Source organism: Pseudopipra pipra, chromosome 7, assembly GCF_036250125.1.
Source record: "Pseudopipra pipra isolate bDixPip1 chromosome 7, bDixPip1.hap1, whole genome shotgun sequence".
Classification (NCBI taxonomy): Eukaryota; Metazoa; Chordata; class Aves; order Passeriformes; family Pipridae; genus Pseudopipra; species Pseudopipra pipra.
This window is the reverse complement of record NC_087555.1, coordinates 36,875,804-36,901,099: the sequence shown is the minus strand read 5'-3', so window position 1 is coordinate 36,901,099 and position 25,296 is coordinate 36,875,804. Positions and strand designations below refer to the sequence as shown.

Here is a 25,296-nt window from a genome sequence, read left to right as displayed (position 1 = left end):
AGGCCTTGAAGGACTTTGGAAAAGGTTCTGTAATGACAGGACAGGGGCAGGGTTAGGTTAGAGATTAGGAAACAATTCTGTGAGGGTGGTGAGGCCCTGGCACAGAAGCTGTGGCTGCCCCTGGATCCCTGGAAGTGTCCAAAGCCAGGTTGGAGCAACCTGGTCTAGTGGAAGGTGTCTCTGCCCATGGCAGAGGGTTGGAATAGATGGCCTTTAAAGGTCCCTTCCCACCCAAACCATTCTGTGATTCCATGAAAAGTAAAGAAAGGATTTTCTTTTCTTTAAGTACTGGTACTTGTGGAACAGGATGCTCAGAGTTTTCAGTTCCACTGCAAGGATAAATCCATGGTAGGTGAAATAATGCCACTACCCTTTGTTAGGCATTACCTTGAGTTATGTATAGTTTGGATGAATAAGAAACATCTAAACTTATATGGCTTTATTTCTTTGTAAAATGGATCTACAAGTCCTTGGGCTGCTGAAGTCAGTGGGGTCCAGAAGGCCAATAGGGGTTGTCTCTTCTTTTTCCATCACCTTCAGGTACAAAAGGAATTGGAGAAGATTTACCAGGAAAAGGAAGGGGCTGATGAAGAAGAATGAGGACAAGAATGTTACCCCTTTCTGTCTAAAGGATAATTTTCATTCAGTTCCTCACAGGACAGTAAATGAGTGGCACTGTGGGAAAACTTCCCCCATGGCTGATGGCTCAGGATGCTGCAGATCCCCATTTTTTCCCTCCACCTCTCCTCCCCAACTGTGTGAAACACCACCCCAGCCTGAACCCATCACACCATTCCTCTTTGTATCTCTCTGCAGCTCGTATTTCCTTCATTCTCACACTGCACTTAAAATCAACACATAATTTATCTTTTTTTTTTTTTTCTTCTGTAGGAACACTTTTACTCTGCTATATTCATCCCAGAGAAGGAGAAATTTTTTAATGTAATATTTTCTGGCAGTGTTCATTCTCATATCCTTTTCCTTTTGACAGGCAGGCTTCCTCTGATCCATTCAGAAATAAAGCATAAATGATATCACATCACAGTTACTAGTATTTCTTTACTTATATATTTCCTTTTTTATGGTGTTTTCCCTTGGGACCTCCTTTTCCAACAACATGTTCTGCTATCAGCAGGTTAGATCCAGGAATAGAAAGATAGTTAAGAGAGCAGACCTTAAAGTTAGTGGTCTTTAATAGAAGTGCAAAAAAGGAACTGTGTGTCACGATACACGATAATTAATACTTTTTAAAAAATACAAAAAAGACAAAAAGGGCTAAAAATGTCCTTTCATACAATAAATCTGCAGAGGTTTCCCACCACAATGCTGAAGAGATTTTTGTCTTACTTATTCTCTTAGTTGCTTATCTCTTTCCTCCTGTTGTCCTTTCCATCCTTCCCACAGACATTCCTTCTCTTCTTTCCTGCAGCCAAAACTCATCTCAGTTACTTCTGTCCCACCTTAGTCAAGCACAAAACCCCAAAACCCACCTGCAACCTCAAGTCCCCAAAGCCCATGAGAGGAGTGAGACCTTCTTTGTTTGAAGCGTTGGGATATTTTAGCTTATTTTTATTTATTTTTATATATTTGAAGATAAGAGTTTTTCCAGGGGATACCACTCAGTGCTGTAATTAATAACCTGGTTTGCTTTATGCAGAATTTTTCTCTTAATGGGTGGTAATAAGAACTGGAAGTCAGCTCAGAGATATAACTCTGTGTCTTCTGGAAGTGATCTGCCTGTTGGATCAGGGTGTCCCTGGCACATTTGTAGAACAAATTCATATGTCGGCTTCCACAAAGCACTGGTGGTGCCTGAGCTTGGCAGCTCTTCCGTTCTACTGCAAGTGAAACAAAATCCAGACTTTAAATCCGGCCTCTTCAGTCTGTTCCAAGACTGAAATTTAAACATGGAGATCAGAGGCCACCTCTCCAATGTTGGTTCTGGTTAATCAAGAGCTCAAATGGACTCCTTTTTCAGATGGGGATTGGATATTTCTGAAACCTTGAAAACTTATATTTATTTCTTTTTTTTTAATTCTATTCGATGTGCCAGAGACGTTTGGAGAAGTATTGATCCCTTGTGGTTTCCATAATTTAAAGCATCTCCTGGATCAGGTAATCTCAACAGACTGGCACATCCACCTGGGCCAAAATTTCATGCTTTATGTGTATACATTGCATAAAGTGAAACGTGTTCACAACAGATTTGCTTAGCTGGCCCCACATTAATTGCTGCTGTGCCTACAGAAACTTCACCAGACACAGACTGAACACTAGGTTTCGTTTAATCAAGCTCCTAATTTGCATCTTGTATAAAGTTTCAGCTTATGACTGATTTGAAAAGGCTGCCCTGTCCCCAGAGGGTTGATACATGATATTTTACAGGGCATGATAAATAATATTTTTAAAACTTAAATAAACAAGGTCTCTGAGTGTTTTTCCCCTGAAAAGTTTTCCTACATTTATGACAATTTAAATACGCCTCTGGAGAGCCAAACCATGAAGATAAAGAATACAGGACCAGACAAGGGAGGACTTGCATTCTGAACACAAAGACATTCAAAAGAAGACAATTCCTGACATTTGCCCCCTTTTTGGATGACCAAAAAATACATAAATAAATTACTAAATAAGCTTATTATAGGCTCATGCTGCTTTTTCATATACCTACAGCAAAAAATGAGTCACATTTTAATGCATGAAAACCAGGTGACAACATATTTGAATCTTGTATAAAATAATGAGCTGTATTTTCCTTTGAGATGTGTCAAAATAAAATACCACTGGGAGAAAGTGTGTCTTACTGAATCCTTTATAATAGGCAACATAACCAGCAATGTGTGAAACCAGAGAAATTCAAACCCACACAGTAAGAATCACCTCTAAAAGGTAGAAGGAGTGGGTTATTTTTTAATTCTTTTAATTCTTTTTGGCTCTTCCTATTAGGATAGGAAGAGGAGAACCCTCAAAAAGATTTTGGGATCCATCAGGAAAATGGTTGTTTTACAGCAGATGCTGATATTTTGGGGAATGTAATGACCACCAGAGTGTACAAATCCAGAGTGGAGCTGACTGAGCACAGTCAGGCAGATCTTGAAACTCAGTCTGATATGACCAACTGTGTTTTGGGGGTTTGTACTTATTACAAACTCTGCTGGTTTTGCATGGGGAAAAAAAAAAAAGGTCGTGTTGTGCATGAGCATGTGAACCAAGAATGAATGAAACACACCCGTGGATCAATTCTCTGCCCATGTTAGATGCCTGACCTCTGAATGCCTCATTGAAATGGAAAGTAAACAAATAAAACTCAAATAATAAAAAAAAACTAAGGAAGAGGAAGAGGAAGAGGAAGAGGAAGAGGAAGAGGAAGAGGAAGAGGAAGAGGAAGAGGAAGAGGAAGAGGAAGGGAAGGGAAGGGAAGGGAAGGGAAGGGAAGGGAAGGGAAGGGAAGGGAAGGGAAGGGAAGGGAAGGGAAGGGAAAAGAAAAAAGAAAAAAGAAAAAAGAAAAAAGAAAAAAGAAAAAAGAAAAAAGAAAAAAAGAAAAAAGAAAGAAAAAAGAAAAAAAGAAAAGAAAGAGAAAAGATCTGGTTTTCTTTTCAAAGGTGACAGAATGAAGTAGAGGCGCACGAAAAAATTAATCTTAGAAAGGATCTTTATCTCTGCCACCTCCCTGCAAGAGGGATATGGTAAATACACCCCATTCCTTGGGAGGGCATCAAGAAGAACTTCATTCCCCCCTTGATCTGAGTCTGTAGTTGCAGCAAAAGGTTCAGCCAATGGTTTGGGTTTTGCTGTGTGTTCACACATCTGGAGCAGATGTTATCTTTAACTCCCATCACACCTGCACTGCAGGTCATAACTGTACCTGCAAAGCTTCTGAACCCTCAAACTGCTGTTGTCCCTGCTACAATTCTCAGATGAGCACACAGTAAGTTAAAGTTCATTTAAGCAATAAACAGGCTCACTCAGTCGGAGTGAGTTTAATTTTGTTCATTTTGGCCTTCCCATCCAAGCTGTATTTTAAAGACTACATAGGTTCCAGCTCTGAGCCCTCCCCTCCCACTCTGAGCACAGCAATAATCACCCTGGCAGCAGCAAGGAGATCAAACAAGCTCCCTTCAGTGTCCAGCATCCTTCCTTTCCCATCTCAGCTCCTCTTTCATCCCTTTTCCAGCAGCCAGGTGTGCTCATGCCCCACCACAGGGCCCTGAGCAGCCCCCTCCTGGGCACAGCTGGGCTGCTGTGCCCTCGTGCTCACACTCTGTGCTCCATCAGAGCTGCCCAGCGACATTCCTGCACCCTCCTGCACTCCTCACATGGCCTCTCACCAAACTCAGATGGGTGACAGATGCTTTTTATCCCCCACCCCATTTTGTCAGCAGGATAAAAATAAGTGATTTAAATCAGTCTCACTTTAGTACCCAACCAGTTAGCCCTGCCTAATATTTGTAGTCTAAATAATTGACATATGTGGCAGTGAAATACAAGTTTGTGGCCTTTTTTTTTTTTTTTAATAGAAGTTAATCCAGCTTTGAGCTGGATTAATTCCCAATGAGGCTTGGGGACAGACAGCTGTTTCTCTTCTTTGGCCTGGGAATACTGCCCTCAAAAATCCACCTATGCTAAGAATCCCTGATGGACACAAGTTGTGCTCATTTTCAGACCCTTATCCATGTTCAGGGGCAGCACTGAACTGGCCTCTCAAAATAATAAGAAGGTATGACACTTGGAAATGTTTTGTTGACTCTTTTGCCATGGAATAAGAAAGACTTCAAAGCTCCCATCTTCATTTGGAGAGTTGGGAAGGAAGAATATTTGCAAAGGAGACATTTGACAGGAAAATCAGTATTAGCCTGTAGGGCAGGAGTGGAGCCAGATAAATCCTGTGCTGGCTCTTAAGGCTGAAACCTCACAGAAACAGTTTTAAGGAAACAAGCCCTGAAGTGCTTATTTACCCTGTGCCACATGACAAGCAGTGGTGAAAAAAAAACAGCAGGAAAGAAGAGGAGAAAAAGAATAAATCAAACATATTCCCTTGCATTTTTCAACCTGCTCATCCTAAAAAATAAGATGACTACTGTACCTAAGTTTCATGTTTCCTTATTATACCTTGACCTAAGTACCCCAAAAAACTATCCAACAGCCATAAAAATTACACAGAGAGCCCGTTTTGGCTGGCAAACAGAGGAGGTGAATGACATCCAATATGCATAGTTCATTAGAGTAGTTAGGGAATACTATTTTTAAAGTAAAGCTAAAAATCATACCTGAGGTTTGAAAGTAAAAGCAGTTGCTTGGTAAGATTTAAATCTCTGTCTCTGCGGTTTTGTTTTCTCAAACAGATTAAGTGAGCGAGTCACCTCACACCTAAAATGTGTCTCAATTTGTGTTTGTTCTGCTTTTTTATTGCCAAGTTTGAAAATTAATAATTCAATGTTCTAATATTAGCTGTCATCTTAGCTGTGATAAAATTAATAATTCATCAAACTGATATCAAACAAATGACACCTTTTTATGCTGGATGAGGAATACACTTTGCTGCATTTGTGGAGCTAAATTTGGTGAGATTCGCCACTTTATTTCAAATGAAATCATATTCTACCAATTAATATATCATTTTATCATCTTCACTCACTCTGAAATTACCTCTAAGGAAGGCTGTTGCACAGCCACACAGGTTTTACTTTTACAACATATTTTTTCCACATGAGCCACAAGAACAGTGGAGTTTTTTTGAAAAACCAAGAATCTTTCACTCATTTTTAAGCCCTTTCCTTCTGATCATGCACTCCCAGCTTTTTCAGGGAAAGTATCCACCATACCTGCAGTGCTCTGGCCAAATTCCAATCTGAAAATTACACTCAGCCTGTCTAAACTCTTGCTGGAGTTTTATTTGGAGAAGGTTTCCTCCATTGCCTCAGTTGTTGGGGAGTGTTGTGAGTGCTGCTAAGCAGGTGCTGGTCCTCTCAGCAGGAGCTGACTGAGCTCCAGCAGTAGGTGAAGGGATTTCCAAGTGTGGAGAGCAGCTTGTGCTAAATTTGCAAAGTGTTTGGAGATCCTTTGGGGTGATAGGTGCTATGTAAATGTAAGGTCACCGCTGTTATCTGGGGTGCAAATGCATCCAGGGCTGTGATTTGAAGCTTGGGGGGGGGGGGGTAGGGGGGGGAATGAAGGGGAAAAAAAAAAGGAGGGGGAAAAAGGAGTAAAAAAATAAAAAGAGAAAAAAAGAAGGCAAAAAAAATATAAAAAGGGATACAAGAAGGGGAAAAAAAAGTAGGAAATAAAAAAAGAAGGGAAAAAAAGAAGGGAGAGAAAAGGAAAGGAAAAAAAAATAAAAGAGAGAAAGGCCTCTTGAAAGTGTTTCCCACATACCATGACACATGTTTAAAATTCAATTCACTAGAGTATGTGTCTTCCACAAAGAGTAGTTTCATAGCTTAAAAGATGTGCAGGAAAATGTCCTCCAAAGAGGAAACCCATCAGGAGGATGGAGCAGGGACAGATTGTGGCTGGTCCTGGGCAGGTGAGGAGATCAACACATAGTTCAGAGCTCACTCCTCTGCTGGGCTTCCTGTCCCAGAATGGGACAGCTGTGATCCTGTGAAAAAGGGGGACAAAGGAGAAAGAAGTGCTCCTGCCACTGCCCTGGGATGTGGCTTTTGTAGAGATCCTAGAAGGAGAGAATCACAGACTTGAATTAGAAGGGACTTGAAAGCCCATCTCATTCCAGTGCCCTGCCATGGGCAGGGACACCTTCCACTAGACCAGGCTGCTCCCAGCCCCTCCAACCTGGCCTTGGACACTTCCAGGGATAGGACAATGACACTTGACAAAATTAACACCTCACATACAATTTCTACCCATCCTGTGTCAGACTGTGGATGGAAAGTTGCCCTCTTCTTATCTTACTGTAAAGTGGGAGCATTAAACAGTAAATTACTTGGTTTCTGCTTTTTTAGACTTTTCAAATGTTTATGTACTTCACAAATGTTTCTCCCTTCACCAGGAAATATCAATTCAGTCCTTACAGAAAACTCACTAATTTAAACCATTTAAACCATTGCTGCATCCCACTCAGAAACTCCTGACCCCTGTATTTAGAAGCTGGTATCACATCTTGCTGAAAGTCCAGCTCCACATTTTTCCATCTTTTCTTCATATTTAGAATCATCATAGAATCAGAAAGGTTTGTGTTGGGAGGGACTTTAAAGACCATCTCGTTCCACCCCCTGCCATGGGCAGGGACACCTCCCACTAGCCCAGGTTGCTCCAAGCCCTGTCCAACCAGCCCTTGAAGGTACAATACCACATAAATCACATTGAAATATTACATATATCACATTCTATATTGCTTTAGTCCCCATATGCCTTCATAACTGACCTGCCTCTTCCCAATACCGTAACCTAACTCTCATCACCAACTTATTCTCCCTTTGTTTTTCTTCCCTTTCTCTTTTGCTCCTACTCAGCTGCTGTATGAACACCCAATTGGATGACAAAGGATTGGGATCACTGTCACTTAAAGGGACAGACTTTCTAATGGAAATTGAACCCGAAAGGTTGGATTCTGTGGGGAAATTTCAAATTGACAAATTTTCTGAATGGATCTCTCCTAACCTTGTTGCATATAATATATGCATGTATTGAGCTTAATTTTTGGTTAGTTTCAAAATGTATTGATCTGCAAGATAAATATTGACTTGACCTCGCTTTCTCTCAGTCTATATTTACTTCTTAAGTCAATAAGTCCAGAAACTGATCTGACAGGAGTCAATAATGGCTTAAAATTCTCAAAATAGCAGCTTTGCTCTAAGATTACAATTCTTTATTTTAAAGTTACTGCCTTAAATACATAAAATGCTCAGGAGGACTTAACACTTTACTGCACAAGGCTATTGGGGAAATGTTCAAATACCAGGAGACCTTGATGTGACTTCAGGCTGATCGTGCCATTTCAGCACTGGCCAAGTTACACTGGAAATATTTTAATAGTGACCTACTGCAGTCCATCTTTTGCCCTGTGTCTCCTAAAAAATTTGAGCTTATGTCTGGAGGTTATGCCTGTGTATCACTGATTGGGTTTGTCAGGGCTAAATTGTCTCCAGCCTTGGGAAAATGCAAAGTTTGCCACTGGGTAAAGGTTGTCATCATGAGAATGCCCTCTCTGCCTTAATTTCTCTGCATAGTGAGGTGGTAATTAACCCAGCAAGATTTTTAGTGTCAAATGGGATCATGTTCTTTCCCTTTCCTCCTGTGTGGTGGACAAGTCTCCATTGGATGCTACAGCCTTCATCCCTACTTGTCTCATGGTGGCCTTTTAGCAAAGCTCTTTATGATTCAGTAACTCAGTTTCTGATTTTTGGGGTTCCTTATAGAGAGCTTTCATTAGGAGTTAGTTTAATAACTCAGTTATTTGAGCACAGCGTTGCTCTAATATCTAAGAAAGTGATTTTAATTGAGGTAAGGAAAACACTGACGATGTCAAATGTTGCCCTGTCCCCCAGAGACTGGTCACCCTTCTGTGAAGTACAGGAAAAACAGTTAAAATTAGGAGAAAACAATAAAATGAAGAGAACACAGAGAAGAAAAAGACACTGAAGATTGATCCAATATTGCTTTATAGGATGAAACTGTCAAATATTCCTTTTCTCCCACTCTTAAAGGAACTAAGAAGTGTGTCAGGTATTTTTAAGTATTGCTGATGTAGGGGAGAAAAAAAAATTGGTCTATATTTTTTTTCCCAGGAAAGAGTCCAAAATTTAAAATCTGTAATTTTCTTCTAGATTTTTGTTCTTTTAAGGCTTTATCTGTCTTTTTTAACATTTTTTTATATACGTAGCTTTTAAAGAAGATGTAGTACAAGACCCTAGTTTTGTATTAAAATAGTCTTATGCTGATACTCATTTATCTGCTTATTTTAAAAGTAGGTGAAGCATGAAGCGAAGCATGTAATAGACCTAAGAACACATAGGTACAATTAAATGGGGAGGAAAACAATTACTTGTCATTCTTGCTGTGCTAATATTACACAAAAAGGACTACCAATGGCTGGAAAACAGTTTTCCAAGCTGAAGGGAGGGGGGAAAGAAGGTGAAAAACTTTCATATCCCAAATTCCATGGATGCAGAAACCCATGTGAGCATGGACAAAGCAAAATTCCTAAAATCAGAGGAAAACAGCCACAGCAGAATTCTTAACAAGCCAGGAATCATTGCATGGATGGCGTGAGATGTTGTTTCCAGTCCCTGCTGCTGGGAACTTGAAGGAAGGTTTCTCTCACTCACCCATCCCAAAGCTGTTCCATGGTGTTATTTGCTTTAATTAAACACAGAGCTCTGGTAATTCCCTCATCCTTGGGCAAAAGCTCCAGTCTTGGGCTGTGTAAAGAGTTAATAGAGCCAGGTATGGAGTGAGTCCAACTGGAAAGACAGAAAGGGGTAGGACAAGGCAGAGCTGGGGTAAGGAAGGTGAAGATGGGTGTCCCCCTTCCCACCAGCCTGCCCTCACTGCCACTGAGCTTGGGAAATCCTCATTCCAGAGAGAAATGAACTCTTATAGTTTCTAGCTAAGATGAGGAGTCCTTTCCTAGAATTGCAAAATAAAATAAAATAAATCATTCCTAACCCGAACGGGCGAATTTCTATGAAAAGAATCCCCGATTTCAGGAATCTGAAGCCTCCTGATGCAAAAAAAAAAAAAAAAAAAAAATCTTTGCTGAAAACTTTCCAGCAGCCTCTGCGATTTTAATTAAATAGCAAAGACCGTGTGTCGAAATTCACAGTCTCCATCCCCATTTACTAGTGGGTGTTGAAAAATAACATTAAAAAAAAAAAAAGGCATTTAAAAAAAAGTTTACTCTTTACTCAGCAACTTGAACAGATTTCAAGTCATTTTGTAGTTGGGAGGAATGCTCAAAAAGACAGAGATTTTCTTAACTGAGATCATCAGAGCCCAGAGCTGAAGAAATTGTGCAACTGAGAAATGTATTCAGGCTTAGTTCACGAAAATTATTTACTCCTTAAAGTATTCATTCACACCTACAAGAAAAAAAAAAAATTAAAATAAAAAGGGGTTTGGAAAAACTATCTCCCCTGATATCTTCAAGATGATGATCAGAGCAAGGGGCCTGATTTTTTCCAGCAGCCAAAGGCAGGAAAGTCCGAGGCCCTTTAATTCAATAGGTCCCCGAATTGTGCCTTTGCATCCTCATTGCCTGATACTCGCAGAAGGGAAAGGCGGATTTTCATTTTCTGTGCTCTAACTTTCTAATAAACAATAAGCAGATCACAGCCTCCCTCTTTTGTGCGGGTGAAAATAAGCATTTTTTTTTTATTATTATTTTTTTAAATATTACAAAAAGGGACAATATGCTAAAAATATGCAGCGAACAAATATCATCTGTACAGACTGGAAGAGAACCTTCATAAATTAACCTTATTAGTGCATTACTGTAAGCGAATGCCAAAAAAGCTCCTAATTTGCATTAAGATAGATTTTTCAGGTTGGCTGCATGATTTAATTAAAGAAAAGATTAAGAATCATTAAACAAGCTGCTCTACCTTGCAATAACAGAATTTATATCTGATTCAGGTTAACGAAAACACAGATGGTGATTCAGTAACTGTTGAGTTGCTGTAACAGAATGAAAATGATCCCATTAGTTCTCTGGAAATGTGAGGGAATTTGAAAATTAGCATGCAGATACATTGTATGGTGCTAGACAGCTTGGTCTGCTTGGATCATCACTGATTACTCTTTGTTTGGGTTGGCAACACTGAACTTAATAAATGAAAAAATGTTCCAGTATACCACAGTTGGAAACTGTTCAAGGTTGAAATAGGTGTGCAGACTTTCAAGAAGAGAGAGTTAAGTAAACAAATGTCAATCAATTTGGGGCTGGCAACGTTTTTTTCTCCCAGAATGTCTGTTCTTGAGAAGCAAGTGTCATCAAAATTGAAATCCTTTGCTTGATACATATGTTCATGTGGTATTTATTATTACAAAGGTATTTTAAATGCGGATCGTTCATTTACAAAGGAGCCTCGACAGTGTTTTGATGCTGAAAGTGGAGAAGAGCTCTCAGGAAAACGAATGTCACTGACAAAGAAATCAAACTTGATGCAAAGGGAGGTTGTGACAGGAGGAGCTGCAGAACACAGGTAAAACCCCTTCTAAATATTGCAGCGGATTCACTAAGCCCCATAAATGATCACTGTCACCCCATCTGGGAGAGCAGAGCCTGGGCAAGTGCAGAGTCATTTTGTTCAGCATATGACACTTCGGAGGCGCTCTGGCAGAGATAACTCATTATCCAGTTTATAATACCTGAATCACAGCAACCTCAGGGCTCGGAGCAGGAGATCTGGATGATGGACCTTGCCGAGAACAGAGCACACACTCAGATCTGCACCAAGTTTTCAAACGTATATAGTGACTCATTCCATGGCAGTAACACTTAGACAGCAGAACAGGAGGGTGTCTTCTCCTCCTGAGAGGTTATTTTTCCTTTTCTTTTTGACTTCTTAATTTTATTGCAAGTGACTTCAAGGCCAAAAGGTTGTGCGTAGGGTATTACAACGAAAACGAGGTTGTAACACTCAGACTTTTAGGTTAAAATGTTCTTTGCTTATCACGTGTTAAGATCTTTGAGAAATGATGTAATGCACCAGGGACCGTGGCGCTACATTTGCAAACCACCTTTTTTTTAATCATTAATTGACATCATATAATAATGTCCAGCTCACTACTCCCAAAGTGATGGCAATTAATCTTGTGGAAAAAAAAAAAAAGACATTTTTAGCTTTTAGCATAGAAAGGTCATAAACAGGTTGTCTTTGGTTTGACTGGATTTTAACCATCTGATCAAAGTTTTTTTTTTTTTCTTTGACGTTTCTTGAACATTACCTTGTTTTTTTTAACACTTACATATTTCAAGATTTGTATTTAAGAGAGATAGCCTCAGCAACTTGGCAGCATTTAAAAGCACACATGTTATTACAAACAAGTGTGTCTTAGTTACAAACGAAACCTTTGCTGTTCTTCCATGAGCAGCACTTTTTCTTTTTATGGCTTTAGAAACTGTTTGGTGCACAGTGAGCGATGGTACCGCAAAACATTGATTTTTTAATATTTATTTTTTTTTTCTTCTCTCATTTCTGAGCCGTGGTTTGTTCTCAAACAAGGTGAACCACAGGGAAAAATGTCATTAAATATTTTTCTCAGTGCTCCAGCTTGTCATAGGCTGGCTAAGCGTCCTGTCTTTGTACTGATCATGCTGCTTGCAGTTTTCATATAATTGCAAATCCATCTCCCTCCTTGGCTCCTCGAGCAGGGATGTAAAGGACTGTGAATTGTACAGAGTCTTCCCCGTGAAACTGTACAACCGAGGAAGATGTTGAGGGGTTATGCTGTGCCTGCCAACGTCAAGTGTGAGCTGGAAAGGGTTGGATTACTGACTAAAGAGAATAGATCAGGATATTAACTGCCAGCTATCGGATGATCACAGGATATTTTGGTACTTGCTGCTGCAAAACTGAGCAGATCTTTTTAATATTCTCTGTTGTTGCCCTGAAAGCTACGAGGAGCAAGAGAGAGGATATTTGATTTATATTTGTGCATTTTTGTCTGGATGAGAACTGTGAGAACCCAGTGGTTTTTTGGTTCATGGGAGATCTGGCACATCTCTCCCTTGGTTTTGATTCAAGCGGGTTCACATCCCCCGAGTTTCATTTTGACTTTTGATTTTGAGCAAATCCAAAAAAAGTCAAAACAAAACCCTGATGAACCAGCTAACTTTCACATGGTTTCCACCCAAAATTATAAACTTTGCCCCCTTCACAAGTGGAAGACTGTACTGAAAGCGATAGGCTTTCCAAACGCCATTAACTGGAGCTATTTTTAAGTCAAGCGAGGAAGATGACCTAAATTCTTTTGATTTTTCCAGGATGAGGGGCTCAAACATCCAAATGATCATCTCAGAAACCCTGTTTATCAGAGAGGTAGTTCTGTGAGTAGGAAAAAATCAGAGCAGCAAAAAATTGAGGCCTCTCCTGGCATCTTCCTTGAGAAAACACGAATATGTCATTCCCACCTCCACCCTTAAATTCATTTTCACTGGGCATTTCAGGGACGGGTTAAGCACAGCAGAATTTCTGGATGTAACTCTGGCCAGAGGATGCCATTCCCCTCAAAGAAAGCTTTCTCACATTCCGTGGGGTCATCTAAGATGGAAGCTCCAGCAAAGACTTTTGGATGCTTGTCAGGACCTTCTTGTAAACGCTGTGTCCTTGGCCGGTTCCAGAATACCTCCCGTGTGAATATATCACAGAGAATCAGGCACACGGTTCTGGCCCTCGTTAAAAAAAAATAAAAAAAAAATAAAAAAAATAAGATAATGAAAAGCAGAGAAATCTCTGAACATTCAGGAATAACATTCACAAATATCCTCAAAGGAGAATCAGAGAATCACGGAACAGTTAGGGGTGAAAGGGACCTGTGGAGATCTCTAGTCTAACACCCAAGAAGGTTAGACAACCCAAATTAAACACCTCTGAGACCTGCTTGTTACAGAAGCCCCTTTTAAAGAAGTATTATTGCATAATATAAATGTATGATACAATAAAAGTACTTTTTTAAAAAACATTATTTCCCATTTTCAATTTATGCTTCTGCAACATCTTATTTTATCATCGTGCTTTTCTCAGCTGATTAGACTCAGATAAGAGTTACATTTCTAGTTTTTTTGTTTTGTTTTGTTTTTTTTTAATATTGGATTTAAACATTTCCTCGAGAAAAATGATTTAATACTTTTCACAATGGAAGTTTGTTGCATCAACCACCTTACCGTGCTTTGGTATAAATTAATAGTGTTGCATTTACTTTTCCTGTAAGTAAACAGAGGTAAACCCCACATTTTAAGCATCAAACTGCAGGGTTTGGCTGCTTTATCTTTCTCACGCTTCTTACTTTTTGCTTTAAATTTTCTTTCCTTCTTTTGGCAGAATTGTCTTGGTATCTTCAGGGTGTTTGGTACTCCCAAGCAAGAAATTACAGCATCTGGCAGCTCTACCCAGGTTATCTGCACACATCTAACACCAGATATATAGCTGACATTTCACAGGATGCTGGAATGTGCTCCATTATCTCTGTAGAAGCACTTTGTAAACTTGGATTGCATCCAGTTAAGGAGCCAAAAACAACGCTGTGGAAATTACCTGACCAGTCAAGTCTATAAAAAGTGAGTTACAAACAGCATAAGCTAAAGCCAGTAATTCCAACAAATATTCCTTGAGCATCCCATAAGTTTAAAACTATATAATTTAGAGTCAAGAGGACATTTTAATGTTTTAACACAAACAAATAAAAATATTAGCTATATTTGTCTGAAAAATTGTCAGACTTTAATACTGGAGCCAGGTTGATTGCAAACGTGTTTGGGATCTTGGATGCTGGCAAACAGTGTGTAACTTTAAGCTGCACTCTGGAACAACCTCGTGGGTGGATTATGGGACCCCCGAGAAGCACCAGGCAGCTCTGAGCAGTGCTACTGGATCAGACCTCAGCTTGTGTTCCCATGACACTCAAAGGATGCAAAAAAGGCACATTTTCCACAAGTTTGTAAACATAACGCAGCTTCCAGCAAAAGTGGTGAGAAAATTGCAGAGATTTCGGGGGTTTTTTTGCAGGCATCTACTCTGTGTCACTGGTGAGAGCTGGGAAAGTAACTGTTGCAATAAAATGGACCATGGGCTCTTTACGAAACAGGATGAAATGTTTATATTTCGCTAATATGGTGATGGATGTTAAAAAAGCAAGCTAAGATAAATAAACATATTAATTATGTGTCAAACCACAGGACATCTCTTAGGACACTGTGATGGGAAGACTCAAATTTTAGAGCTAACTTTGCCTCATTTCATTGTATTTCTTGATGAGCTTTATTAACCTTTAGGGACAAATGAATCTCAGAAATAGTATTTGCTACTGTGACCTTCTGTCTTTCCTCCTCATGCTTAAAGGAAGGATGATGTCCACCCAAAAAAGAATCTAGATGGTGGCAATATATATGATCCTAGTGACTTAAATACATCCCTGTGCTCTGATGGGACTCAGAAACCAGTACCCTTGTGTCTAAACTGCACTGGAAGCTATTTAAGTAAGGAAGTACAAGCATCTCCCTCCTTTTCTACTCCTACTGAGAGAATTTTAAAGTCACTCGGCTCATTCCCCATAATTTCTCTCTGTAGCCCAATAAAATGTATAATTCTCTGTTTCTCAGAATCAAAAATCAGAGAGAAACTGCAACCACATTAGAAGGGCAGAAATACCTTTCAGATTCCTTGCTCCAGCATATAGAATAAATCCTTTAATTAAAGCAACTCTCTGGTCAAGCTGACACTTCTTTTTTTTTTTGCCTTTTTTTTTTTTTTTTTTTTTTAATTCCAGCCTCCTCACAGTCTGTAATTTATTTGATTTTAATTTGCCAGGGTGTGTGAATGTTTCAGATTGCCCCGAACGGAATCGGGGCTGTCGGAAGACGCGATGCTGCGTCACCGCGCGGCCCATGGCCGGGAGCCAGCTCTGTCAACACTTGGCTTTGTACTGTCCGGGGGAGAGGAGCTGATTCTTCAGCAGTGTCTAATCAGTTTAAAACAAATCTGGAAGATGTTACTAGAAGACAAGATGAGATCCAGGCCACAGCAGCCTCTGCATACAAAGAAGCGAAGGGTTTCGTTTGAGAGCAAAATTAAAGAGGTGGAAACAACACTTGACAGTTTCAACAGGATTTTAGCTGTGAGTTAGAAGGAGTGCACTACTGCTTTAGGAAACTGGATTACTGGTACCTAGAGAAGAGACCTTGTTATGTCCCCTCTGCTGCAGCAATAGAGATGAATCTCAGGGATTCATCAGAGAATTAGATCTCCCAGTAAGCAATAGAAAATTTCCTGTACATTCATCACAGCCTTCCAGTAACTAAAGGAGATCTATAAGAAGGTTGGAGAGGGACTTTTTACAAGGGCACATAGTGATAGGACAAGGGGGAAAGATCTTGAGTTGAAAAAGGGTAGATTCAGATTAAAGATGAGGAAGAAATTCTGCCCTGTGAGGGTGGTGAGGCCCTGGCATAGGTTGCTCAGAGAAGCTGTGGATGCCTCATCCCTGGAAGTGTCCAAGGCCAGGTTAGCCAGGTCTTGGAGCAACCTGGGCTAGTGGAAAGTGTCCCTGCCCATGGCAGGCTGTTGTAATGAGACGAGCTTTAAGGTCCCTTTCAACTCAAACCATTCTGTGATTCTATGATTCATCAAATCCTGGTTAATTCTCGAAAAGAAACCTAAGTCAAGTAAGTTGGAGGGTAATAATGACAAGAAGCAGTTACCTAATAAATCACAGGGGGTGTATATAGAAAAGGTAAATACATGCTTTCAATTTATGGAACAACTTCCATTTGAGTCCATCAAAAGGTTTCAGAAACTAAATGTTTTCATACCCAGCACAGATATCACATTTATCTTTCTGTGCCTCATCTGGAAACCTCCTAACAGCCCTGGATCACACAGGTATGCTTACAAATGAGAAGCTCTTGAAGATTTTCCTTGGGATTTATTTCTGGAAAACTCTGTTTCCTTCTGACCCCGTGTAGTAAAAAAATGAGGGTAGAAAATCCAAGCTTTCTTTCCTCTTTGCAAGGACCTGACCAAGTTAACATCCAACAGAATATGACCAAGACACACCTTTCCCTTTTCAGGATTCAACTGCAAGAACAAGTGTGTAATTTCAGCACCCAGAAAGGGAGTGGAAGTAGTTAGAAAAGTGGTAGAGGAGCTACTGGAACCTTCTCTTACTGCTGCTGAGAAGGCACTGCACAGGTAAAAGAAGGATTTATCTCTGGGAGTGTCATGTGCTGGATTTAAAGTGGAAAACAGAAAGTAACCCCTAACAATAATTTTAGAACAATCAGATAAAGTGTTTTATGAAACAACTGTTGCTGGGAAGGGGGGGAAAAAAGAGAGTTGTCACAGGAAATTCCTCCACCAACCTGAAGGAAGCCTTCAGGCACTATCATGGCTTCTAAACTAGTGGGAAGGAGTCAGGAAGGAGCAGAAATGTGCTTTCTCCCAGCTGCTCAGTGAGACCTGTGATTTTCCATCATCTGTACCAGGACAGAGTTCATCCTCAGGAGGCCAGGTATCTTCAACTCCAACAGATGCCACATCACCCTTTTTCATTTCCCTTCCTATCCAACATGTTATAATGATGAGATTTGAGTTATTTTCTTATTATTAGAGGGGAGAATAACTCCCAGTGAAAAGAAAATGCTTTCCTTATTGCAGACACAGAGTTCCAGGATGTATTCCTCTTCCTTATCCCTTCAGAAAAAAACCCCACCTTTTCCCTACAATATTTTGTCCCTGCTGTTTGTTTTCTCTCAGAGATCTCTTCCCTTATTCCCTTCCCTTTGATTCCTACCCATGTTGCTGATGTCATGGTCATTGGCTCCATTGACAGGGAGCAGAGTTTATCCCTTGCCCTGTAGGGCTGCATTTATTAAACCTTCCCAACTTTATTCAAGTAAAGCCTGGTGAAACATTCTTTTGCCTGACGTGGGAATTAACCCAATATCTGAGTTGAGACAAATTCCTCTACCTCTCTGTAAAACGCTGTAATTCATCTTTTTCACTTTACATGAGGCTTTTTCTCATGGTCTGTGAAGCAGGTCAGATTACCTTAGATACTTTGTCAGTATGTGAATGGATAGGGTATTATAAGCTCTAATTTACAGTCTCCTGTAACTTACTGTATATAAAATACTGAAAGATTACAGACCCATTTCAGTTAAACCCCTGAATGTCTGCATGTTTAGCTAGGTTTGGTCACAGAGCCATTGCTTTTAAGTCCTGCAGGACCCCTGACCTGATGTCCCCTGAGCAGTGTGGGTCACAGAGTTTGTGCTACCCCTGTTTACCCACTGAAGCCCTGGGTCACACCTGACTACTGTAGATTCTTGAGTTTTCCTCCTTATATTTCCTGAACCCACACAACATGTTAAAGTTTATTACACCAACCTCTGCAGCCAATGGATCCAAACCTGTTCAGGTTATAGATCAGGAAATGTAATACTGGTGTTCTAGCACCATGGAACATCTTTTAATCAGCACAGGGCACTGCAGAATGCTTCAGCAATTGCTTTCAGTCTCTCTCACAGAATCATAGAACGAATTGGGCTGGAAGGGACCTTTAAAAGTTATCTAGTCTAACCTCTCTGCCATAAGTAGGGACATCTTCAATTAGACCAGGTTGCTCAGAGCCTTGTCCAAACCAGCCTTGGATATTTCCAGGGATGAGGCATCCACTACCTGTCTGGGAAACCTTGGTTCGTTCCTCCTTTCAAAACAATAATTTTATTTTCCTTCTTCTTTTTTATTCCTTTCCCACTTCATTGTCACATCCACAGCAATGGGCAGGAAGATTTGAAACCTTCTGTTCACTCTCACTTTCTCCACTCCCTTCACCCTCACCAAGATTTCACATTGTCCACCACAGAACATTCCCATGATAAAACCTGACACCACAATGTACTGATTTACTAATTTACTATTTAGCAACCGTGTTGCTAAATTAAATTCCATGCCTAGCTGAGGGAGCAAGGAGAAACCAACATATGCTGTGGCAGGAAAACCTTTGGCTCCTTAAGTTCATCTCACCCTAGCTCAAACCTCTCAGGGCCAAAGCCATGGCAGCTGCATTGCTTACCTTGGGAAGAGGCAGAGGGGATGCTTCATCTCTCAGTTTGACTTTCACATCTTCCTCGTCTTTGGGAGACCATTCCAAGCATGAATTCTCCACGGTGAGGAGCGTGGGCTGATTTATACTGCAGTTCCCAGCATGGAAACTGGTCTGCGGATAAAGACCTGAGTCTGCAGCATCTTCCATCAGCACAAAGCACACAACTGTGCAAGAAACCTTTTCATAATCATGAGGGAAAAGAGAGAGAAAAAAAACAACCCAAATTCTTAAACGAATTCAGACTCAGCTGGAATTCGGACCAAGAGATGGACTAACTACTTACTTATCCCCGAGGCACATTCACCCCTCTCTATAATTAAGCTCTTGGACTGTTTTGTTAGTGTAGAGAAGCAAGCTTTGCCAAAAGTCATCTGGCTTTCTCCCTTAGAACAGTGACAGGTTTTTTTTCCCCCCTCCTTGCTAAAGAAACCTTTCAATTCCATTGCTTATGTGCTTTAGGTATAATTATTTTTTTTACCTTTCACAGTGTTATTTCCTACCCATAAAATTACACAAAAATGGTCATCAGTGAGCCTGCTGAAAAGACCAGCCACCATACATTGCAGAGAATAACCTTAATATTTATAAAAAAAAAAAATAAAGACCATACTTCTTTTAAAGATCTTGCTCTAAACAAACTGAATTATTCATGCATAGAATTGTACAGCATTAGAACACCTGTTTTCAATCATGCATAATGTAAAATCACTCATTACCTCACAAGAGCCTCTACATCTCCAGCAATCAAATGGCATTGAAACAGCCGAACAGGTGCTTGGCAGGTGGATCCAAACAGATGTTGTGGGCTTGGTTGTCTTTTCTTGTACAGGTGTGGTGATCTTGTTTTCAACAGCATAATTGCTATTTGAATAGGTGATATTTAATTCTTACGTGCTTCAATATTTATTTTTGCTTCTTCAATTCCTTTTTTTCCCCCACTTTGTGAACTGCACAGGCTCGAAGCAGCTTATGGGATGTGTGAAAGCTCTGGGCTGAAACGTGAGTGATGCAAAGGAAAGTGCACTTCCTCTCACTCGAACCTTCATGCCACAAATTGTTGCCTGGGAAACTTTGTCCTTTTGTCCAGACAGCTCGTGTAAAGCCACTGCAGAAACCACCAGGCTCTCAACTGGGGTTCAGCATTCCCTTCCTGAAGGATATTTAAATGCATGGAGATATGATAAACCTTCATAGAAACAATAAATCAAACCAGGAAATGGAGAAGACCTCTGCATGTTTTTCCAGAATTCAAAGATGCACAATTTAAATTGTGCCTAAAAACTCCAGGAGACTTAACAAAGGTTGCAAAGGAAAAATACGTCACTGACAGAGGGCAGGGTTAGATTAGAGAGAAATTCTTCCCTGTGAGGGTGGGGAGACCCTGGCACAGGTTGCCCAGAGAAGCTGTGGCTGCCCCTGGATCCCTGGAAGTATCCAAGGCCAGGTTGGATGGGGCTCTGAGCAACCTGGTCTAGTGGAAGGTGTCCCTGCCCATGGCAGGGGGTGGGATGAGATGATCTTTAGGGCCCCTTCCAGCCCAAAACATTCTAGGATTTTATAATTACAGACTCCCATATTTCTCAGACTCCCATATTTCATGTGGACTCCATGAGGTAGGGACACAGAGCAGAGGCTTTCCTAAACCAGGCTGTGGAAACCAAGCTGCAGAAAACACTGAACATGCAAAGGCAAAAAAAAAAAAAAAAAAAAAAAAGGAAAAAACCCCATAATAGAACCCCCTTGGAATTTTCAGGAAATGAATCAACAGTGGCCAAAAAGTAGTTTGGTGCTTATTGCCCTCAAGCACCGATTACTGGTTGGCCAAAGCAAACATTTTCCCACTCCTGCATCAGTTTTTAACAGCAAAGTGGCAAATCATTAGAAACAGCTTTAATCTTGGCACCCTGTCCAGCATCTCCACAGAGCAGCCAAGGACCCGCAGCCCGCCCGTGGTGACAGTTCATTGCCCTGACAAGTCACCTGCCCTCGGGCTGTGTTTGCTCCTTGTGGTCCAGCATCAGGGGACAGAGACAAACACGGGGTGCAGTGACTCATATCAGGGCTTCACAGGTGGGGTAAGAGCAAAACAATTATTTGTGTTTAATATATAATGTTTGTAGGGTGTAAACAACTGACTCCTTTTGTGTGAGACCATTGTGTGTGAAGGAGCAGAGCAGCAAAGTTTTTGGGCCTGATCTGCCACTGTGGAATTCTTGCCTGTGAGGGTGGGGAGGCCCTGGCACAGGTTGCCCAGAGAAGCTCTGGATGCCCCATCCCTGGAAGTGTCCAAGGCCAGGTTGGACAGGGCTTGGAGCAACCTGGTCTAGTGGAAGGTGTCCCTGCCCTTGGCAGGGCTTGGAACAAGATGATCTTTAAGGTCCCTTCCAGCCCAAACCATTCTAGGATTCTACAATTTTACAACACAGAAAATAATTTGTACAAACATATAATTCAGTTACTGTACCTCAGTATAGCATATTAATTAGCTGTATTTTTCAGTGTCAGAGATATCATTTTTCTATGAGTATTAGCATTTCCCATTATTTCCAAGCAAGAATGGTGATTTATTCTAGATTTACCTCACTGAAATAGGTGCTTATACTCCAGGCTAGTAGGAAGAGTTAAAGAAACTGTCCTGAACCAAATATGACAGAATTTAGATAACACAATTACATTAACAAGTAGGGTATCAAGACTGATAACCACACATAAATATGTACTGCATATGTCTATATAGCTCTCACTTATGAAAAAAAGAAGTATATACAGCATTAATTCACGTGCTTATTCATGTGTAACAATTAAAACAAGTAGTAAAAATATCTGAGAAAAAGTTCTCCCAGTCTCTGATGGCTTCCCCATCCAAAGAAAGGACATGCCTTTAAACAGAAGCTTCTAGAAAGAGCAGGTGTCTGCAGTGACCTCTGCACAACCTCCTTCACACCAGCCCATCCTTCTCCTGGGCTCCCTCTGTGGTGAGCAAATGGGCAGGAGGCCCCATTCCCAGCTGCAAAGCTCCAGAAAACCTTCCTTCAGCACATTTCCTCTGATACTGTGAAATTCTTGTATTTCTGGGTCAGATATATGTGAGTTCTAATGGAACAGAAGTTACTTCAAACACGAGAAAAGCAAAGAGAAACAAAGGATAAATCAGTGTATCCAGGATGAAATTAAAGCTCAGCAAACACTTCTCAAAGTCCATTTGGGATTATTTTCTGAACACTTTTCTTTTTTAGGAGAAAATATAAACTCTCACCTTTGACACAACAGGTCCATCTCACAGCTTCAGCACAGCCTCAGCATCTACAGACATCCCCCAGTGCTCCTCCTTTGACCCCCCCATCCAGCCCCAGGTACTGGAGCTCATCTTTAACCCAGGATGAGGTGGTTTGGGTTGGTTTTGAACATTTCCACAAAGAACTGTTTGATGTGGAGTGCTGCCTTCAGGAAACGGAGCTGCTCTCGTCCTCCTCTTAAGAACTTTTGACCACTTTTTGCTGCAGGATCTTTTCCCACATCCTTATCTCCATGACCAGGCTTCAAAGGACCCCGTGCTGCTCTTCCCTTTGACACCCCTCTCCAGTCACACCGCTTGGCTTGGGATGGGTCTGTGCAGCTTTTCTCAGCGATATCTTTCCGTTCATTCCTTGCATTTAGTTTGTGTCTCAGCTGATCACAGAGGCAGCATAGATTGGTCTCTCCAGGATGCTTCTGATCAATTTTCTTTTCACATGGAGCATGAATTATTAACAACCACCAGGCACTCAAACCCAACTCAATCCCGAAGTTTCACGCAGCTTACAAAAGATATAAATGGATTAGTAACTCCAGTATTTTCCTCAAAAGATCGGTAAGTGCGGGCTGGATAAATTCCAGGTGGGAGGGGAACTTCTGAGACAAAGAACTTCTGATAAAAAACATCTTTTTCCTTTATGGGCCAGTCACAACTCTTCTGTGCCTAAGGCCTAAGAAGTCATTTGATACTGCTGTGGCTCTGCATGTTCATCCATAAAATGGTCATATTGCTCTTCTCAGAGAGATGATACAAAGGGTGCATGGACTACATGGAGAAATTAAAAGGCTTTTGCCCAGGTGCAATGTGCTCTTCATGTCTCACTTACCTGAGATGTGCATCCAGCAGTTCCTTCCCTCAGCAGTGCCTCCGGAGCACGGTGAGCTGCACACTCATCTCCATGGGGTGAGCAAAACAGCAGCTTACAGTTCATAGAATCACAGAGTCATAAGGTTGGAAAAGCCCTCTAAAATCATCAAGTCCAACTGTTAATCCAGCAGTGCCAAGCCCATCACTAACTCATATCCCCAAGTACCATATTTACAGGTTTTTTGTTCGAGGTCAGGTTGGATGGGGCTTGGAGCAACCTGGACTAGTGCAACCCCCCATGGCAGGGGGGTTGGGACTAGATGGTCTTTAAGACTCATCCAACCAAAAACCTGTGTTTCTCTGTTTCTATGATTCTACTAGAGGAAAAAATTACAAATCACTCAGAGGAAAGACATAGCACTGCAAAATGTAAGCGAGTCTGTGACATCCTGGAGCTGGTTAACCCCATTTACATACACATGTAGACAAAATCACAGATTCACTGAACAGTTTGCACTGAAAGGGTCCTTAAAGATCATTCAGTTCCACCCCCTGCCATAGGCAGGGACACATTCCACTAGCTCAGGTTGCTCCAAGCCCCATCCAACCTCACCTTGGACGCTTCCAGGGATGGGGCAGCCACAGCTTCTTTGGGCAACCTGTGCCAGGTCCTCCCCACCCTCTGAGCAACAGATTTCTTCCTAATCTCTAACCTAAACCTGACCTCCACTCTAAAGCCGCTCCCCGTTGTCCTGTCAACAATAAGACTTTATATATAAAATTTGTTAAAACCACCTATTTGCATAAAAGGGAATGAGGTGCTCAATACCACACCTGGTGCAAACCCCAGAGCCCAAACTTCCCTGATTCCCACCCGATGGCAGCGGGGCTGTGGCTGCCGGTGGCTCCCGGCTCCGCTTTCAGCCCGACAGCTGCGGATCCCAGGTGGTCTGACATTTGAGACAGGGGCTGAGAGGAAGATTGAAGGTGTTTCAGGGGAGAAGGAGGAGGCTGCGAATAACACTGAGCCCTCATCCAGATGGAATCGTTCACGGAACAACCTGAGATACTCTATTACTGTCCATATGCCTCCCAGGTCTCCAAAGGCCAGACTCCATTGATTTATTAGAAATCTGCTTTTTTTCCAGCATTGGTTCTTTCCAAAACAGGGTATAATGTGGGATTTACTATCATCTGAAATGCTCCTTTTTAAAAATCAGTTCTTCGCTTAAGCTGGTCTTCAGAAATGCTCCAATAATCACCAGATTAGAGAGTATTTCGGGATGGGAGCCCCCTCTTCATGTAGCCTTTAAACAAATTTCTCCCTGCCACAATGAGTGATAAAACATTTTATAGGGCATTTCCATGATAAGTAAATGGCTGAAGGCATGGAACCTGTAGAATAAAAGCCACCAGATATAACTCTGCTAAGAGTCTGCCTTACACTTATTTCTTCCTTTGCATATAAGCCTGGAAGAATTATTTTATTGTTTTAGCACTGCAAACAGTTGTTATTAGTGTATCTTATTTATAGTCAGTTCTTTGAGGCACTATAGTAATATAGAAAAATATCAGTTATTTCATCACACTGGTGAATTTAATGAACCTGAAGGTGTGTGTTATTTTAGCACTTGCTGTAGCTCCTGTGAAAACCCAATGGTGCTAAAATCTGTAAACCTGTCACTGCTTAAGTAATAACCTTGTTAAAAGCATCTTCATTTAACTTATTTCAGCTTTTGCAGAATGCAGGTTTTATTTTATCAGTGTAGGGAATAGGTGTTTCCAACCAAACCACTTATTGTAAATATAGTTAATTGTAGTTCATTAATTTATTCTCAGTGTTATTGCTTTTATTTTAACACTTAGTTTAAATTAAGCATTGTCTAGAATTGAGTTGCCATTTTCGATTTTTTTTTAAACAAACTCTTAATTTATATAAAATATCTTTTGTTAGAACAGTAAATTTTATTCTGCAATATGGAAAACGCTCTTTGCATTCATTAATATCCCTTTATGCTGCAAGAAATGAGCTTTCTTCCTTAACAGCAGACAGAAAAACAAAATGAGATTCCTGTTTTTTAATCTTACCACTGTGAAATTGGGTTTCTTCCTTTCATTTAAAAATATAGAGAAAATGAAGTATTGATAGCACGTGTTCTAAATTATCAATTGATCCCTGCAAATGTACATCTACAATTATCAAAATCCTGGCAATAAAGAAATGGGAACTCCCCGCTATTTAGCACCATTCAGCAGAAAGAGAAGTGTAATTTGCACTGTCACTTTTTTTTATAGCATCAGTGATACTTCCTATATTATTACACCGTGGAGTTGCTTGTGACAAATGATACAAGTATCAGGTTCCCAGTAAATTTTTACAAGGTGGGCAATTACCCATCCATTACTACTTT

At 40.7% G+C, this 25,296-nt stretch overlaps 2 long non-coding RNA genes across 3 annotated transcripts; both read right to left on the bottom strand.

The window, feature by feature from the left end:
* Positions 1-424: 424 nt before the first annotated feature.
* On the bottom strand, positions 425-9,425 carry LOC135417637 (uncharacterized). Of its 2 annotated transcripts, XR_010432161.1 has the most exons (3): positions 9,285-9,425; positions 1,640-1,838; positions 425-1,423 (listed from the first exon to the last, which is right to left on the bottom strand). It is a non-coding gene; the product is annotated as an uncharacterized LOC135417637 (long non-coding RNA). The 2 variants fall into 2 exon arrangements; XR_010432160.1 differs by lacking the exon at positions 9,285-9,425 and having other exon boundaries at positions 1,640-3,162.
* Positions 9,426-10,272: 847 nt separating this feature from the next.
* On the bottom strand, positions 10,273-21,333 carry LOC135417458 (uncharacterized). Its single transcript, XR_010432045.1, has 3 exons — positions 19,500-21,333; positions 18,751-18,960; positions 10,273-13,351 (listed from the first exon to the last, which is right to left on the bottom strand). It is a non-coding gene; the product is annotated as an uncharacterized LOC135417458 (long non-coding RNA).
* Between the last annotated feature and the right edge of the window lie 3,963 nt (positions 21,334-25,296).